Source organism: Schistocerca gregaria, chromosome 8 (assembly GCF_023897955.1).
Source record: "Schistocerca gregaria isolate iqSchGreg1 chromosome 8, iqSchGreg1.2, whole genome shotgun sequence".
NCBI lineage: Eukaryota > Metazoa > Arthropoda > Insecta > Orthoptera > Acrididae > Schistocerca > Schistocerca gregaria.
Window position 1 is genome coordinate 213,592,633 of NC_064927.1, and position 16,964 is coordinate 213,609,596.

The window sequence follows — 16,964 nt, forward strand, 5'->3', positions numbered from 1 at the left end:
TTGTGCTGACAATCTTTCATATTACAAGTAAGCAGTCACTTACAAATGTTGGTAACTTCTGAAATTTCTGAGACAGATATCCTTCTATGTTTTACTAATTTTTTAAAAATGTTTGCACAGTCACATACACTCCTGGAAATGGAAAAAAGAACACATTGACACCGGTGTGTCAGACCCACCATACTTGCTCCGGACACTGTGAGAGGGCTGTACAAGCAATGATCACACGCACGGCACAGCGGACACACACCGCCGTCGTTAGTGTCAGCCAGTTTGCCGTGGCATACGGAGCTCCATCGCAGTCTTTAACACTGGTAGCATGCCGCGACAGCGTGGACGTGAACCGTATGTTCAGTTGACGGACTTTGAGCGAGGGCGTATAGTGGGCATGCGGGAGGCCGGATGGACATACCGCCGAATTACTCAACACGGGGGGCGTGAGGTCTCCACAGTACATCGGTGTTGTCGCCAGTGGTCGGCGGAAGGTGCACGTGCCCGTCGACCAGGGACCGGACCGCAGCGACGCACGGATGCACGCCAAGACCGTAGGATCCTACGCAGTGCCGTAGGGGACCGCACCGCCACTTCCCAGCAAATTAGGGACACTGTTGCTCCTGGGGTATCGGCGAGGACCATTCGCAACCGTCTCCATAAAGCTGGGCTACGGTCCCGCACACCGTTAGGCCGGCTTCCGCTCACGCCCCAACATCGTGCAGCCCGCCTCCAGTGGTGTCGCGACAGGCGTGAATGGAGGGACGAATGGAGACGTGTCGTCTTCAGCGATGAGAGTCGCTTCTGCCTTGGTGCCAATGATGGTCGTATGCGTGTTTGGAGCCGTGCAGGTGAGCGCCACAATCAGGACTGCATACGACCGAGGCACACAGGGCCAACACCCGGCATCATGGTGTGGGGAGCGATCTCCTACACTGGCCGTACACCTCTGGTGATCGTCGAGGGGGCACTGAATAGTGCACGGTACATCCAAACCGTCATCGAACCCATCGTTCTACCATTCCTAGACCGGCAAGGGAACTTGCTGTTCCAACAGGACAATGCACGTCCGCATGTATCCCGTGCCACCCAACGTGCTCTAGAAGGTGTAAGTCAACTACCCTGGCCAGTAAAGTCTCCGGATCTGTCCCCCATTGAGCATGTTTGGGACTGGATGAAGCGTCGTCTCACGCGGTCTGCATGTCCAGCACGAACGCTGGTCCAACTGAGGCGCCAGGTGGAAATGGCATGGCAAGCCGTTCCACAGGACTATATCCAGCATCTCTACGATCGTCCCATGGGAGAACAGCAGCCTGCATTGCTGCGGAAGGTGGATATACACTGTAGTAGTGCCGACATTGTGCATGCTCTGTTGCCTGTGTCTATGTGCCTGTGGTTCTGTCAGTGTGATCATGTGATGTATCTGACCCCAGGAATGTGTCAATAAAGTTTCCCCTTCCTGGGACAATGAATTCACGGTGTTCTTATTTCAATTTCCAGGAGTGTATATTTTTCCATCTGCAGTACATGCGTTTCTCCACATGTGCCTGTTGTCATTGGAGTTGGTATTTTTCCAATTCTACCCTTTAGATTTCCCATAAAGTACATCTGGTATTTATTCAATGTGTTAAATATTACTTGTAATTATTTGTAGTAGACCCTGGTGGAGTCAATATTTCCGTTTTGTTGAGCATTAGTCGCTTTTATTCTTTGGATTACCCTGTTGCCTATATTCTCTACAAGTGCAATGCTTTCATTTGCATTTCATGGTAATGTATTTTATTTTAATATTTTCTAGAATTGTAGATGGCAACACTTTTACTTGCAGAAGACTATAGTATGATCTACAGCGGGATTTATTCCCCGCTGTAGATCATACTATAGTCTTCTGCATTGTTATTTCCAGATGATTTCTCCTTTGTTCTGTAACTGACGAAAATTTTATTATACCTTCTTTCAAATGCTTAGCCTATTCGAGTTTCTCTACTGTACCAGGGGGGAAGCCTTCCAAGCTTCAATAGGATTTTTTTTCTTGTTCTGTTTTCATACCTATGACATATCCCAATAACCTGTCCGGATCCGTAGGCTAGATTCAGTACTTCATGTACGTTTATTGAGTCTCTCCATGAGGTACTGATCTACTACAGATGAGATTGGTTATATGACAGTCATCTCTGAACTTTGGAGCCATAGCTAGTAGCTGCAAGAAGTGACAATTATATAGAATTTCTCTTGCACTATACGCTATGGCTATGCCACCAACACTCAGTTCCCTGAATCTTGGCTATTTAGCCAGGTACAAAACCGCCTTAAAATAATTTCTAAATTGTTAATGTATTTTTGAAATATGCTGGTTACATTGAAAGAAGTAAGCCAAGGGGCTTACCGAAATTTAAACGTCTGTAATTTTTCTGTCATATTCATTTCTGGTCTTTAATGAGTATGACTTAGGTGAAGTCTACTTTTGCTTCAAATTTTCATTCAGTAATTGTGGATTTATGAAGATGGGTGTGTTTAGAGACTTAACAGTGTATCTTATTCGATAATGTGCTTATGGATTTTTCTTGGGACTCACACTTTTGAGTCAATGAGGACCGTTATAAAATAAGTTCATGATTTTTGTTCTGTGAATGGGAAATTGCATTTATTAATGTTCTTCCTGATTTTTCTCTGAAATTTTACTGTTGTAACATATTTAAGCACAATTATATTGCTTTCAAAAAGAAAAGTGTAGGAGTGTAAGTCATATATTACTCATTGATCATAATTACTACATAATCACTTATTCACACCACCATTGCAGTCTAACGGTTAGCTATATTAGCTTCGATGACATAAGACCATGATTTTGTTTCCTGGTACCCTCTCAGATGTTTTGGACGTTGGAATGTACCTCGTGATGCCAAATGATTAACTGTTTGAATGAAGGTCCAGTGTAACTACACCGATTAATGTACTGAAAACAACGATTGAAGGGATTGGCGACCTATTTATCACTAATACCATGAACATAGATCGCTGGTTGTACTGACATGTAGGCATTATTCGGCCAGTCATAACACGTTTTAGTCCTAACCTTGGAGTAATCTTTAGATGTTACGTTTTGTTAGTCGTTTTCACAATCGTGGTATCATTAATTATCCTGTTTACACTTTTTAAATGTCTCCTCTCTTCAGAAACAAATTTGTGGTTTCCTTTATAGTTATTTGTGCCCTTATTATCATTTTATTTATATTTCTACTAAGACAATCTATTCAGTGCCATTTATTTCTACTGAGTCGTCGAAATCTTAGTTCGGATAATGACATTCAGTAGGTTACTATTGCTGAATATGGGTCTTACATTTTGCTTCAGCCATTTCCCGAGTAATACTTGTCTTTTTGACTAAAATATTTCCTTGGACATATTTATTTTATTAATTTTAAGAAACATAATAAATTTAGTTCTTTACATTTGTGAAAGTAGTTAATAACTCTAAAACATAAGAAGAAGCTTCATATTCATTCGTCTTATGGTGTATTATGTTTATGAAATGGGTTGAAGCGCACAAACATGAGTGCGCCTTGAGCAATGTGATGTGCAGTTGCGACATGAATTTACAGAAATTTCTGACGTTGAACCATTTAAAACGTTCTCGCGGATCGTTTTGCAAGTGTTTTACTGTTTTTCATCCCATTTTGCCTTGTGCGCAATTTCGTAGTTTAACAGCTAACACTCTGACAACATGAACATACGTTTTGCGTCACGGCGCTGAAGTGAGAACGTAAATAACGTGTTATCTGAGATCCACCCAGGTAATGGAAGGAGCGAAATTTGTCATGTGACTTAAGAAAATATTAAATTTTCTGTGATTCAGTTTCGTGTTAATAACACTTTCTTTGAGACATTTTTGTACGTCAATAAACCATATGAAGTAAATGGCAAATATTTTGACAAATGTTTATATAAAAATCTATAATTTGACCAATACAAAGGGCTCCAGTAACAGCTGGGAAAGGTTATTTTTTAGCATTGTTGAGATATCACTGAACGTAAAGAACAAACAGGAATTATAGTATTTTGTTAAGTTACTGTACCCTACTTAAAACTGATTGTAATTTACTTTCTAATGAAGCAATGTTGTAACGTGTCTAACAAAGTAATGTCTCATATTTAAAAGTTATGGAAGATGTATGTGGATGAGAAATATACCAGGAGACACATAAGGGATAAAGTAACGGTAACTCATACTTCTCAAAACTAGATTTTAAAGCCTGAAACATATCCATAGGCAGATGTAGACCATCATCAGAGCTTATTGGTTACGAACAGCAAGTTAACACTGAACAAGAAAGTGTAGAAATATAGGTTACTAACGAGAGGGTATCTGAATCACTTGAAAAAAAGTTTCAAGAAGAGTATCAGGTAACGATTGACTGAAAGAGGGTCAAACAACGCAATAAAAGATGAGTGAGTAGCCTTGGGAGGCAATATAAACACTTTAGAAAATAATCAAATAGACAGGTAGACAAACTGTGTCATAAAGCACCATATATTGAATCCAATTGACCAAACGAGATAATATAAACCTAGAACCGATAAACATGCAAAGGGAAGGAGAGATGTGAAACAAAACAAGTTTAGTAGAAAATGATAAATGTAGAAGCATTAATACCATGAATAGTAATGCAAGGATATAGGTGCACTTTTACTAGGGAAAGAAAACTGGGATTAAACATACGGAGCACAATGTATCTACTAGTTGTAGAGAAACAAGCCTGCAGTCGAAGAGCATGAAAGGGAAGTAGTTACTTAACACGGAATTAGACAGCTCTGTATAATATCCCCATCCACAATTCATTGTGTATGTTGAGTAGCCAATAAAGGAAATATATGAGAATTTTGGTAAAGGAATTTAGGTTCAGTGAGAAGAAATAAATTTGGAGATGATATTTTAATTCTGTCAGAGACAGTTATGGTCATAGAGGACCACTTGATGGGATGAATTGTGTCTTTGAAAGAGGTCTGGCATCAAAAAATTTTAATTATGGGTGGTGAGCAGTAGTTGATTTAAATCATGTGAGACTGATGCAATAAGATCATATGAGACACTGAAGTAAACAGATGTGTTTTCATATTTGTGAAGCTAAAGAAATGATGATGGCTGCAGTAGTGAGCATTTAATACGCAGACTGGCGACAGCACAAATAGCATTTCTGAAATAGACAAAACCATAACGAATCACTCCACTAACTGAAATCCATGCATTACAGTTTTCAACAGAGCAAACGAAAATTACTCTGTGGAATAAGCTTTGTCATGGTAATACTCAGTATAATATGCATATATGATAGAGGAAAAATCCGAGGAATTTTTTCTGTTGGCCATTACTGTTAGTTATGGCATTGTTTTACCAGATTTTTAGCGTTAATGACGTTTATTATTCAGCCTGACACCATTCCTGAAGTAATAAATCAACCTGAGGAGACCCTGTGTACTCTATTTGTCTGTGTTTAGTGTAGACTTAATGATCAAGTGTGAAGACATTTTCAGAATGTTTGTGTAGCATGTGAATGAGGCGGAACGTGGGTACCGGCCTGATATTCACCTAGTTGGATGTGGAAAACCGCCTAAAAACCACATCCAGGCTGGCCAGCTCACCAGCTCTCGCTGTTATTTCACGATTTTATCAGAGACTGGTTCGCCTCCCCGTGTCCCGGAAGCTGACACTTTAGCGCTCTCGGCTATATCCGGGCGGCTAAAAACTTATTACTAACGTTAATTTTTACCAAATGCTTTTAATCAAATTTCATCTGTTATAGCTTTATCCGTCAGGGAAGCTACTTAGACTTCATTAAACTGACATTGTGCACACAGATAATTTCACACAAGGCTCGCATTACATTATTCCTAGGTTGGCACAAAACTGTGAGAAAGGTGCTGAAGCACTTCTATGAAAGTCGAACACAGAAAAATTTCTGCAGCCAGCGAACGACACCTGAGCCGTATGTTACGTCATCAGTTTCTTCTTCTGTGTCGCTTTCGTGTATTGCCAGGTTTTCCAGTGCCTGCCACCGCACAAGACCTGAACTACGCCTTACCTCGTCCGGCTGCTTACCTTTCTCGTGATCTTCTTGGTCCTCCTCCTCTGATACCACCTCCAGCAGCCGGCGTTCTCTGGGCACGATGTCTCCTGCTCCTTCCTCTGGCGGCGGTTGCTGGAAACCCCCACCTATGGAAAAATAAATGCGGTTGATGAAGAATTGGCATTTGCACTACTTATAAGTCACGTGTGATTTATAACATTTAATTAAGGTTCTAACATTTTAAGTTTCAGACATCTAAGTTCGTACGGAACCTAATGGCCTTTTACCCTGACTAAATAAGAAGCACATACACGAGCCACCTTTTACACTGGTGAACTCTCCTCTGTCTCGCTCCATGCTCTACAGTGTTACTTCAGAGAGCCATTTCCACAATGTCTTAAACGAATCTCTTTTCTTGCCACAATGATGACGACTTACTGTTTATATATCATTCTTACTTATTGTTTCCACAGAGCGCATCTGATATACTATTTCATCTTAAAAAAAAGAACAAAATTTATAACAATAAATCGAAAATGTATTACTCTTTGAATTATAGATATTTGCGATTTAGTTAACTACATCAACGTTGTCAGAATGTTCACATCCTTTTTCATGTCAGCAGTCTCACAGAATTACAGTATCACGTGGACCTGACGGAATACCAATTCGATTCTACACAGAGTACGCGAAAGAACTTGCCCCCCTTCTAACAGCCGTGTACCGCAAGTCTCTAAAGAAACGGACGGTTCCAAATGATTAGAAAAGAGCACAGGTAGTCCCAGTCTTCAAAAAGGGTCGTCGAGCAGATGCGCAAAACAATAGACCTATATCTCTGACGTCGATCTGTTGTAGAATTTTAGAACATGTTTTTTGCTCGAGTATCATGTCGTTTTTGGAAACCCAGAATCTAATCTGTAGGAATCAACATGGATTCCGTAAACAGCGATCGTGTGAGACCCAACTCGCTTTATTTGTTAATGACACCCAGAAATTGTTAGATACAGGCTCCCAGGTAGATGCTATTTTCCTAGACTTCCGGAAGGCAATCGATACAGTTCCACACTGTGTGATAAACAAAGTAAGAGCCTACGGAATATCAGACGAGCTGTCTGGCTGGATTGAAGAGTTTTTAGCAAACAGAGCACAGCATGTTGTTATCAATGGAGACACGTCTACAGACGTTAAAGTAACCTCTGGCGTGCCACAGGGGAGTGTTATGGGACCATTGCTTTTCACAATATATATAAATGACCTAGTAGATAGTGTCGGAAGTTCCATGTTGCTTTTCGCGGATGATGTTGTAGTATACGGACAAGTTGCAGCATTAGAAAATTGTAGCGAAATGCAGGAAGATCTGCAGCGGATAGGCACTTGGTGTAGGGAGTGGCAACTGACCCTTAACATAGGCAAATGTAATGTATTGCGAATACATAGAAAAAAGGATCCTTTATTGTACGATTATATGATAGCGAAACAAACACTGATAGCTGTTACTTCTGTTAAATATCTGGGAGTATGCGCGCGGAACAATTTGAAATGGAATGATCATATAAAATTAATTGTTGGTAAGGCGGGTGCCAGGTTGCGATTCATTGGGAGAGTCCTTAGAAAATGTAGTCCATCAACAAAGGAGGTGGCTTACAAAACACTCGTTCGACCTATACTTCAGTATTGCTCATCAGTGTGGGATCCGTACCAGGTCGGGTTGACGGAGGAGATAGAGAAGATCCAAAGAAGAGCGGAGCATTTCGTCACAGGGTTATTTGGTAACCGTGATAGCGTTACGGAGATGTTTAGCAAACTCAAGTGGCAAACTCTGTAAGAGAGACGCTCTGAATCGCGGTGTAGCTTGCTCGCCAGGTTTCGAGAGGGTGCGTTTCTGGATGAGGTATCGAATATACTGCTTCCCCCTACTTATGCCTCCCGTGGAGATCAGGAATGTAAAATTAGAGAGATTCGAGCGCGCACGGAGGCTTTCAGACAGTCGTTCTTCCCGCGAACCATACGCGACTGGAACAGAAAAGGGAGGTAATGACAGTGGCACGTAAAGTGCCCTCCGCCACACACCGTTGGGTGGTTTGCCGAGTAAGAATGACTGCATCAGTGCTGTCAGAATGTTCACATCCTTTTTCATGTCAGCAGTCTCACAGAATTAGAGTATCACGTATCAGGTATCTAGGTGCCAATTTGCTCTTTGCCTGGTGGGACAGTGTCGTAGTTATCTGATGTCACTATGTAAATTAATGCCCTGATGACGGATGTATCAAGTGACATCATTTGCATTCTAATCATTTAAGACACATCATAAAACGTACTTAATACACAATACAAGAAATAAAGGAACGGTAGTCTATTTACAATGCTAAGAATGTACACAAAGAGGCAAAGTTTTGAGGAACACCACAGTTACAAACAACCTCTTCTCGGTGCGTATTCGAGGAACTCATTATTTTCCCTCCTTCACTAATCTCCACCTACTGTGTAGGTGCAATCCCCTCCACAAATATTCCTCAATTACGTAATGGTATCACTCTCTTCCACAACTAAAATATGTCTGTATATACATCAAAATTAAAGCATACTGTCTTCAATGAAGAAAAAAAATTCTAGAACCTTCACGATGCACAAAATCTCAGAAAACATACTGTTGCCACGGATCATTTAGTACCACTAGAATTCACTTTAGAAACAAAATTGAGCTCTTGACGAGCTGTGGGTGCTTACAGTAGTATTCTGGCAAACCTGGTCAGTCCTTATCCCATGGGTTCTCTTCTTCTTCCACAGAATACTTATCGCCACCGGTGCTGTGAATTAAGGTTAGAGCTGCCTCCAGCTCATCCCTAGAGTAACTGTACACGAGTGGCACACAGGGACGCTCCTCCAGGCCACCTCCTGTCTGCAAAACAATTAAATAATATGTGAGATACAGTAAAATAGGTTATCTAAAAGCAAATTTCAGTGACGTATGTAAAACCGTAAAATTGTATACAGGTCTACAGATACTCTCCTGATGCACTATTTCTAATGTGAATCCACATGGAAAAGCACAAAAACATGGTTCACACAATTGCTGGTGAATGAATTTTAAAGTCGATACTCACAGGTTCATGCTGATTACATGGATATTTCGGAGATAGCGAATTTGGAAATGACAAACCAGCAACGGCCGTACCTTTGTACAGGCCATTACAACGTAAATCAACAAATCATATTCTTGTCAAACATGGTTACGGTAACTGCAAACAATAAAAAGTACATTAACTGAAACAAAAATAATCGAAAATGTAAGGAATGAGAGTGCGAACTTGGATACATAGGTAAGAGGTAGACGTCAAGAAAGAGAAAGGGCTGATATATGGGTGTGAAATTTTAGGTCTACATGTATACAATTACATTAACTTGTGTTTATACATAGGCCTCCGGGCTCACAACGATACAGTTACTCACATACGACTTCGCTACATGCGTTGCCAATTCACGTCGAGTGCAGTGATTCTAGCACACTAACAGTCTTCATGAGCGTTCACATCTACCTAAATATAACATAACGTCAACCTACCAGAAGTATTAGAAGCCTTTTTCCTCTCATTAAACTGCTATCATCGTTTTTACTTCGCTTCGTGAGATAAAAATTCAAATTCTGTTTAGATTCCACAACTTACCGTAAACGTAGTACAACAAACTTCACATACAAATAATTCCAGAGAAATATAAAAATATAAAGGTGACAAATGGCTTTACGTCTCTGGAAAAAGTGTAACATCGTTGGGCGATAGGCGAAAAACGTTCGCCGCATCATATATCGATGTGCTAAACGCTGGGCAACTGCCAGACACTTACCCTAACGAGTTTGTCATGTTATTTGTTACAATACCAAATGTTATTCTCCCGTAACGCAATGTACAAGAGATAAGAAGCTTTTACACAAGTAAGTCCGAGCTGTAATGGAGATTTGGCCTACCTTAGCGTACTTCCTCCAAAGGAGAAAGTATTTCTCCAGCGTTCGCAATCGAGACGCACTCTCCTCGGACGTCATCTCATCGGCTATCTTGAGCCAACTGACGAGGATCGTTTCCCCGGAAATGAATTTACCGATCGTCAACTGTCTTCAATTGTTGCGTGCACCATGAAGTAACGTGGGCGCTACTGGCCTCCAATACAGGGAGAATACACGTCATATGGGTGCTGGTGTGGCATATACTGGAACAATGTTCTGTTGTGGAACGTTAACACGAGGTAGTTATTTTACTGATATTTTCGTTTTGTCAATGTTTATATATTTTTTGGGGTTTCGCAGAGTTTCCTTTTAATTTAGTACCTGGATAAGCCAAATTACTTTCATATTGTATTACAAGAGTTGTTGAGTGATTAGGCACTGTATATCAGGAACTTAGAGAAATGTGTCTAGTGAATATAGTGATAGAGGATACTAATACAAAGGCATTGACCACTATACGGTGTGGTACCGAAATGTGACTTATTGACGTTATTATTCGTAACAAGTAATTCACCTACTTTCAGAATCAGTTTTGACACTACTCGCATCTTAGATATGAAAACGAAGCGAAAGTGCTGCTGTAAATATTGACCCGTCAATAGAAAAGTTGAACTTGGGAAACTACAATGTCTCTGTCGTTAGGGCTGTATTAATAACTGTGGCCACTGGAATAAATTTCGCATCACAGTCGAGACAACATATTCGTCTGTATTCCGTATTATAGTTCACTTTCTTCAGTGTCTAATGATATAGCACATATGTAATCCGTCTGTTCTGTCGGGACTACAGGCTACACGAGCCTAGTTCCTACTACCGAGTGAAATATACAACATAGTTTTACGGTATGTTAGCCTTTAGCTCCTAGTCTCTGCGTAAAATAGGAAGAGCATTAAACTACCAGTAAAATGTGTCTATGAACGCAGCACCTATACAATGACCTATTACTGACTAGCTTCAAGTAGTGAAGGTTTCAACAAAAGATCTAGTTATTATTTATGAAATCTGCGTAAATAATTCCACGTTTCTCTTAATTTAGGCATTAATTGGCAGGTTAAATATGGAAAGACTCCATCTATGCGCACAAATATTTTTATTGTTACTTATAGACACGCACACTGCAGTTTACAGTGTTGAGGACCACTGATTTTGAAAACAACTTCCAGCACTGAGGTAGTACTTACGAGACTAAAACGCGACTGTTGTCGCTCCATGTTGGAGTTGAATATTTGGAAGACAACTGACCGGCTAACAGAAAATTTTTCCAGAACTTACAGCAGACAATGAGACACCTGAGGATTTTCTGAAACGTATATAGAACGTGTCGCATGGGAGTGGTTTGTGTTGAAACAGCTAGATTTCACATAAACCAAACTGAATATTACATAGTAAATACTTCTTGCTGGAGCCGGCGGCGGTGGTCTCGCGGTTCTAGGCGCGCAGTCCGGAACCGTGCGACTGCTACGGTCGCAGGTTCGAATCCTGCCTCGGGCATGGATGTGTGTGATGTCCTTCGGTTAGTTAGGTTTAAGTAGTTCTAAGTTCTAGGGGACTGATGACCACAGCAGTTGAGTCCCATAGTGCTCAGAGCAATTTTGAACTTCTTGCGGGGTGGTGGGAGTGAGGGCATGCAGTGCTTGTCTCCAAGGTACAGGAATTGGGAATGTCAGTTAAGGAATAGTTGTGTCGTTAATTTATGGTGTGTCTGAATTTGGAATTTAGTGACGGGACAATTGCAGCAAGCACATGTTCCAAGTATTAGTGGGTAGACTGGCAGGAATGGAAGAGTACACGTGATACAGTCAGAGAGCCTTGTGGCTGAGTTCAAAACGACTCCAGGAGTAAGACGCTGTCTAGCAAAAGCGTCAGGAAAGCAGAATTGTGACGAGCCAGGGAGATTTAGCAGGGAGCAATTCTTTAATTCGATTATGTTCCGGCGACATCTTTATCATGGCGTTGAAAATTTCAAGAATGATCGTTTACATGATTTCACGTTTAAAACGCTATTCCAGTCTGTGGATTCAGTAATTATAACAACGTCACTGTATTTTGATTGTACGACTCTAGTTAGTGGCCGTCATTATTACATCTGAAATGGCAATTGATCTATTCCGCATTTTAACCGAGTCTCGCTGGATTGATTAAGTAACCCAGCTGGAAACATTAAACGAATCCACTACATTAGTTTGTAATAGTAATATAAATTTAATTTTCACGTTCGTAAAACACTCCGTCTTCAAGCCACAAGAGGCCCATCGGGACCAACCGACCGACGGGTCATCCTTAGTTGAGGATGCTCATAGGAGGGGCGTGTGGTCAGCACCCTGCTCTCCCGGTCGTTGTGATGGTTTTCTTAGACCGGAGTCGCTATTATTCAGTGGAGTAGTTTCTCAATTGGCATCACGTAGCTGAGTGCATCCCGAAAAATGGCAACAGCGCATGGCGGCTGGATGGTCACCCATCCAAGTGCCGGCCACGCCCGACAGCGCTTATCTTCGGTGATCTCAGGGCAACCGGTGTATCCATTGCCGCAAGGCCATGGCCACCACGTTCATTGTAGTCCCAGCAATTAAGTTAGAAGCTACAGCATATTTTATAACTCTCTGCTGTGTGTTCTGTGATTCCTATTCTCACAAGAAAGCTGTAATGGACTAGCTGAATGAAGCTGTCATGGTATGATTTCCGGTAAGAAGCGTAATGGTGACACGGAGGAGACCACGTCATTAATGTCTGTGCTTCTGTTACATGCACATTGTAGCAATAGTGTGTATCGTTACATAGAGAATTTTGTTACTCTAGTTGAGATTGCCTGAGGAACCGATGTCAGACATTTGATGTTACGCACTCGGATATAAGTACCGTGTTCCTCCCCAAGTGCAGCTTGTGGATGATTTAGGCGTCTGGATAGTAACGGCCCATTTCACTGTGCTCAGACCATTTAATTGTTGGGACATGTGTCTGTGGACAACATCAGCGTGTGTATCGTTTGCCTTTTATAACTGTATGAGGCGTTCGGAGTGGCGACCGGGACATGTACAAGTAGAGTAGAATTCTGACCAACAGGAAATCGTCCATAGCACACAGAACTTCCGTCGTAGCAGGTGTTGTATCAAGAGCAGACTCGAATTAGATTATAGCACACAGACAGCTGTTACGTCTTTGAACAAAGCTCGGTCTGTGAATTAGTTAATGTATTTTCCATTCAACGTACAAACCAGCATCTTTCGGTATGTGGAAGTATGACTGAAATGATGTACAGATGTGACATCCTCGACTCTTAGCTACACCTTCGTGTCGGTCCAGTGGTAGAGTGTTTCCTCGTACATTAAAATGTTCGAATACCTTCTATTTGCCTTATAGATCAACATCTGCAATAGTGTTCAAGTCGTCATCTGGATGCCCCGATTAAATGGCAAAGGGCATGGCGAATTTTTCTCAAGATGTGATGTGATAGTCGGAGTACCATTTATGTGTTGATTATAAATCTATGACCCAATTATCGCCTATGAAGTTCTCAGTAAACTCCGATGACATCAAAATGGAGGCAGACAAATGGACAGTAACCGAAAAAGCCCCCTTTGCTGTTGCAGTAAGTAAAAAACTAAATAAACATCCATATCGACAGATAAGCTACAATCATGGCGATACATTAAAGTGTGGCCCATCTTTTTGTCATAGAGCCAGCACACAGATTAATGCTGGCAGTAATGATGTAACTTCCTGAAACCATCTGAAGATGAACCTGACAATGTTCGAAAACCGGTTTATCGAATAAAACACAATCATTTAAAAAAGGGGCTGATAGCAGTTCTGTATAACTTATTTACATTCAATATACAGTCACTGTTCAAAAATATCTGTAATGGATAAGCATAATAACCAATAGAAATATTTTTAATGGGAAGTGACTTTATAATGTCGAGCCTGTGCTGCTGTCCAGACACTTCCTTCACAACTGACCATAGCTAATTTTATCCTGTGAATTAGCTATTCTATTTGCATATCAGATACTCTTTGCCTTCCTAACAACATTTATAAGCGCCTCACAGCTGTGTTTGTAATGGGCTACTCCATCTTGATTCTGAGTTCTGAGATTTTGATATAATTCCCACTTTGTTCTACATGATATCTTTACGCCACTAGTTAGCCACCTGGGCTGCCTGTTACTGTTAGTACCCCGTTTAAAACGTTCTAATGGAAAGAAACTCTCAAAGAGCATCAGAAATGTGTTAAGGAAAGCATTAAATTTATCATCTATGATATCAGCAGTATAAACGTCCTGACACTCTTGTATCTTGACATGGTTTAAAAAATCTGTGTTGCTGTTGGATTAAGTATCCTACATGGTTTGTAATTAAATGTGACATTTCTTTGAGAACAAAAGCCTTTTACTGTTAAATTTTGTGCATCGTTGTCTGAACGACCATTCAAACTTTTCCTAACAGAATCCGCATCTAGTAATGAAGAATGAAAAAAAGATATTGTCTGTGGCTGTGCTGCTGTTCCTCAGCACCTTAGTTGGAAAAAAACACACTGGGCATTAGATCATACGAATTTAGGAGATCTATCGTCATCCTTTTTCTTGCACCATCATACACAAAATTTATAGTGAAGTCACCACATATTACTAATTTCTGGTATTTCCTACAAAGCGAAACAGGGGCCCTCTCTAGCTTGAGCAGAAATGCACTGAATTCAGATTTAGGGGACCTATAATCAACAACAAGTAGAAGTTCAGATTCACTAAATTCAACTGCCCCTGCACAACATTCAACCAGCCAGCAAATCTGCATCCAGATAAAGACAACCTCTGAATTGTCAAATTATGTAAGTGGTGCTCCGACATACCAGTAATTTCAGGGTCAACATCCATAAGCAGTTCACTAAGTTTGTTTCAAATACCTCTTATAATTTGTAGAAATATGCTAATTACTTATCAACCTGGAAACATGACATCCTCTGAAGGTGCCCCTTAGCCAGAGGAACTTCCTTTGAGCAGATATACCTATCAGCTGACTTCAATATAAAAAAGGTGCACCTCTTACACCAACTACTACAGGAATCTTTCCATGAGTGATCCCACCACCACCCACTACTCTGTCACCTATAAGTTTCGCCAGCTCCCCCTTCCTATACATATGGTGACCCATGGCCTCTGCCACCAGCCCCTTCTCCAAGCCCATGTTAACTTAACGCACCTAACAGCCGCATTTAGATGAGGCCGATAATGACGCTAAAACTGTTGCAGGAAATGCAAGACTGTTCCCTTCTCCACCCACTATCATTCCCTGGTCCACCTTTGTTAAATTCCTACATGACTCCCCTATGCTGTCAGTCACCCGAGCCAACCCTGCACTATATTTCACGACACTGGTGACCAGGTACTCACTCCCCAAAACCTCCTGCAACTGCTGACCCACACCTCTAGCGTGCCAACTACCTAGCAGCAGAACCCTCTTCTTTCTTTTTAACTTTGCAATCAAATTAGGCCCCCTTACTGCTGAGGACTTCTGCATGTTCCCTAAATCTACAACTATAAGAGGCACCTCTCCACTCAACTCTGACAGTTGGTCAAATCTATTGCATAAATGAAAAGTATAACTGTATGATTACCTCCTCCTCCTCGCTGCCTTCTATCCAACTGCCAGTTACTATTCCTTCCCATTCCCCACCACCGTTGATCGTCCTCATCCTATCTAGTTCCTCGTTTGCGTATTGTAACTGCACATGAAGGGCACAGATCTTATGCTCCTGCTCCTCTACCAACTTTTTTCTACTACAGAATCTGCATTTCCAGGAAAGCATCTCGCTAGAATGACCACTGGCTTCCCCCACTGCATTCCCCCAAAATGAAAATACTTTGAACAAACCCTACACCGCAATACACTACTCACAGAACTACAATATAGCCCACACTTCTCACTCACGGTAAAATATTACAGTTACTGAAAAAACTATATGTCTATGTTAGCCAAATTCAGTTACGCCAGTAGAACTATTTATTGAACTTACTATAGCCCACACTTCTCACTCACAGTGAAATATTACAGTTACTGAAAAAAACTGTACCTCTACTTTAGCCATGTTCAGTTACGCCAGTAGAACTATTTATTGAACTTACTATAGCGGTCTCGAAATTCTTTGTATACTAAGAAAGCCACTTCTTGTATTAATACTACTTCGACACAGCTAATACCAATATTAGCAAAACTTCACAAAATTACTCGGTAAAATAAAAATTTCAAGCGGCCACTGGAACACTCAATGAAGTTAAGATACTGAATGAAAATTTTATTGAAATATTTCATTTTCAACAATAACAAACGTCAGCTGAAAACTAAAGCACGATATTTACTAAACGACTTTAACGCACAGAAAACTCTAAAAAACACAACCAGCAAAAATTCCCAAAAGTTTATTAATTTCTTTTTGCACCACAAACAGTACGAAACACGGCTGAAAGCTATTAAATTTAATAACTGTATAACTGTGCACAAATAATTATACCAGCAATTTGATTTATAACCGCTACAGTTGTAGCTCCACGCCGCAAAATGTAAGCACATCACAGTATGCATGGATATTCGAACATTGTTGTTTGCTAATGGTTTCACCACAGTTCATGCAAGTGAGTTACGCCCTGACGATGGTCGGATGCTGTATCGGAAATGCCAAGTCACTTTCTAGACAATTGCTTTAATATGTCAAACTGTCCAAACCAAAGTGGACAGAAAAATTTGTCTGTCTCGTTGTTTTTGCTGCACATGTGTACTATGTAAAAAGTCAGGTCCAGTTAATGTATAATTGTTTAATATATTACGTGAGAGTTTCGAACACCAGATACAACCACAACATGAAACCTTTGTGCTGCTGATTAAAAGAGGTGATTTCACCTTTTTCAAAATGTTGCC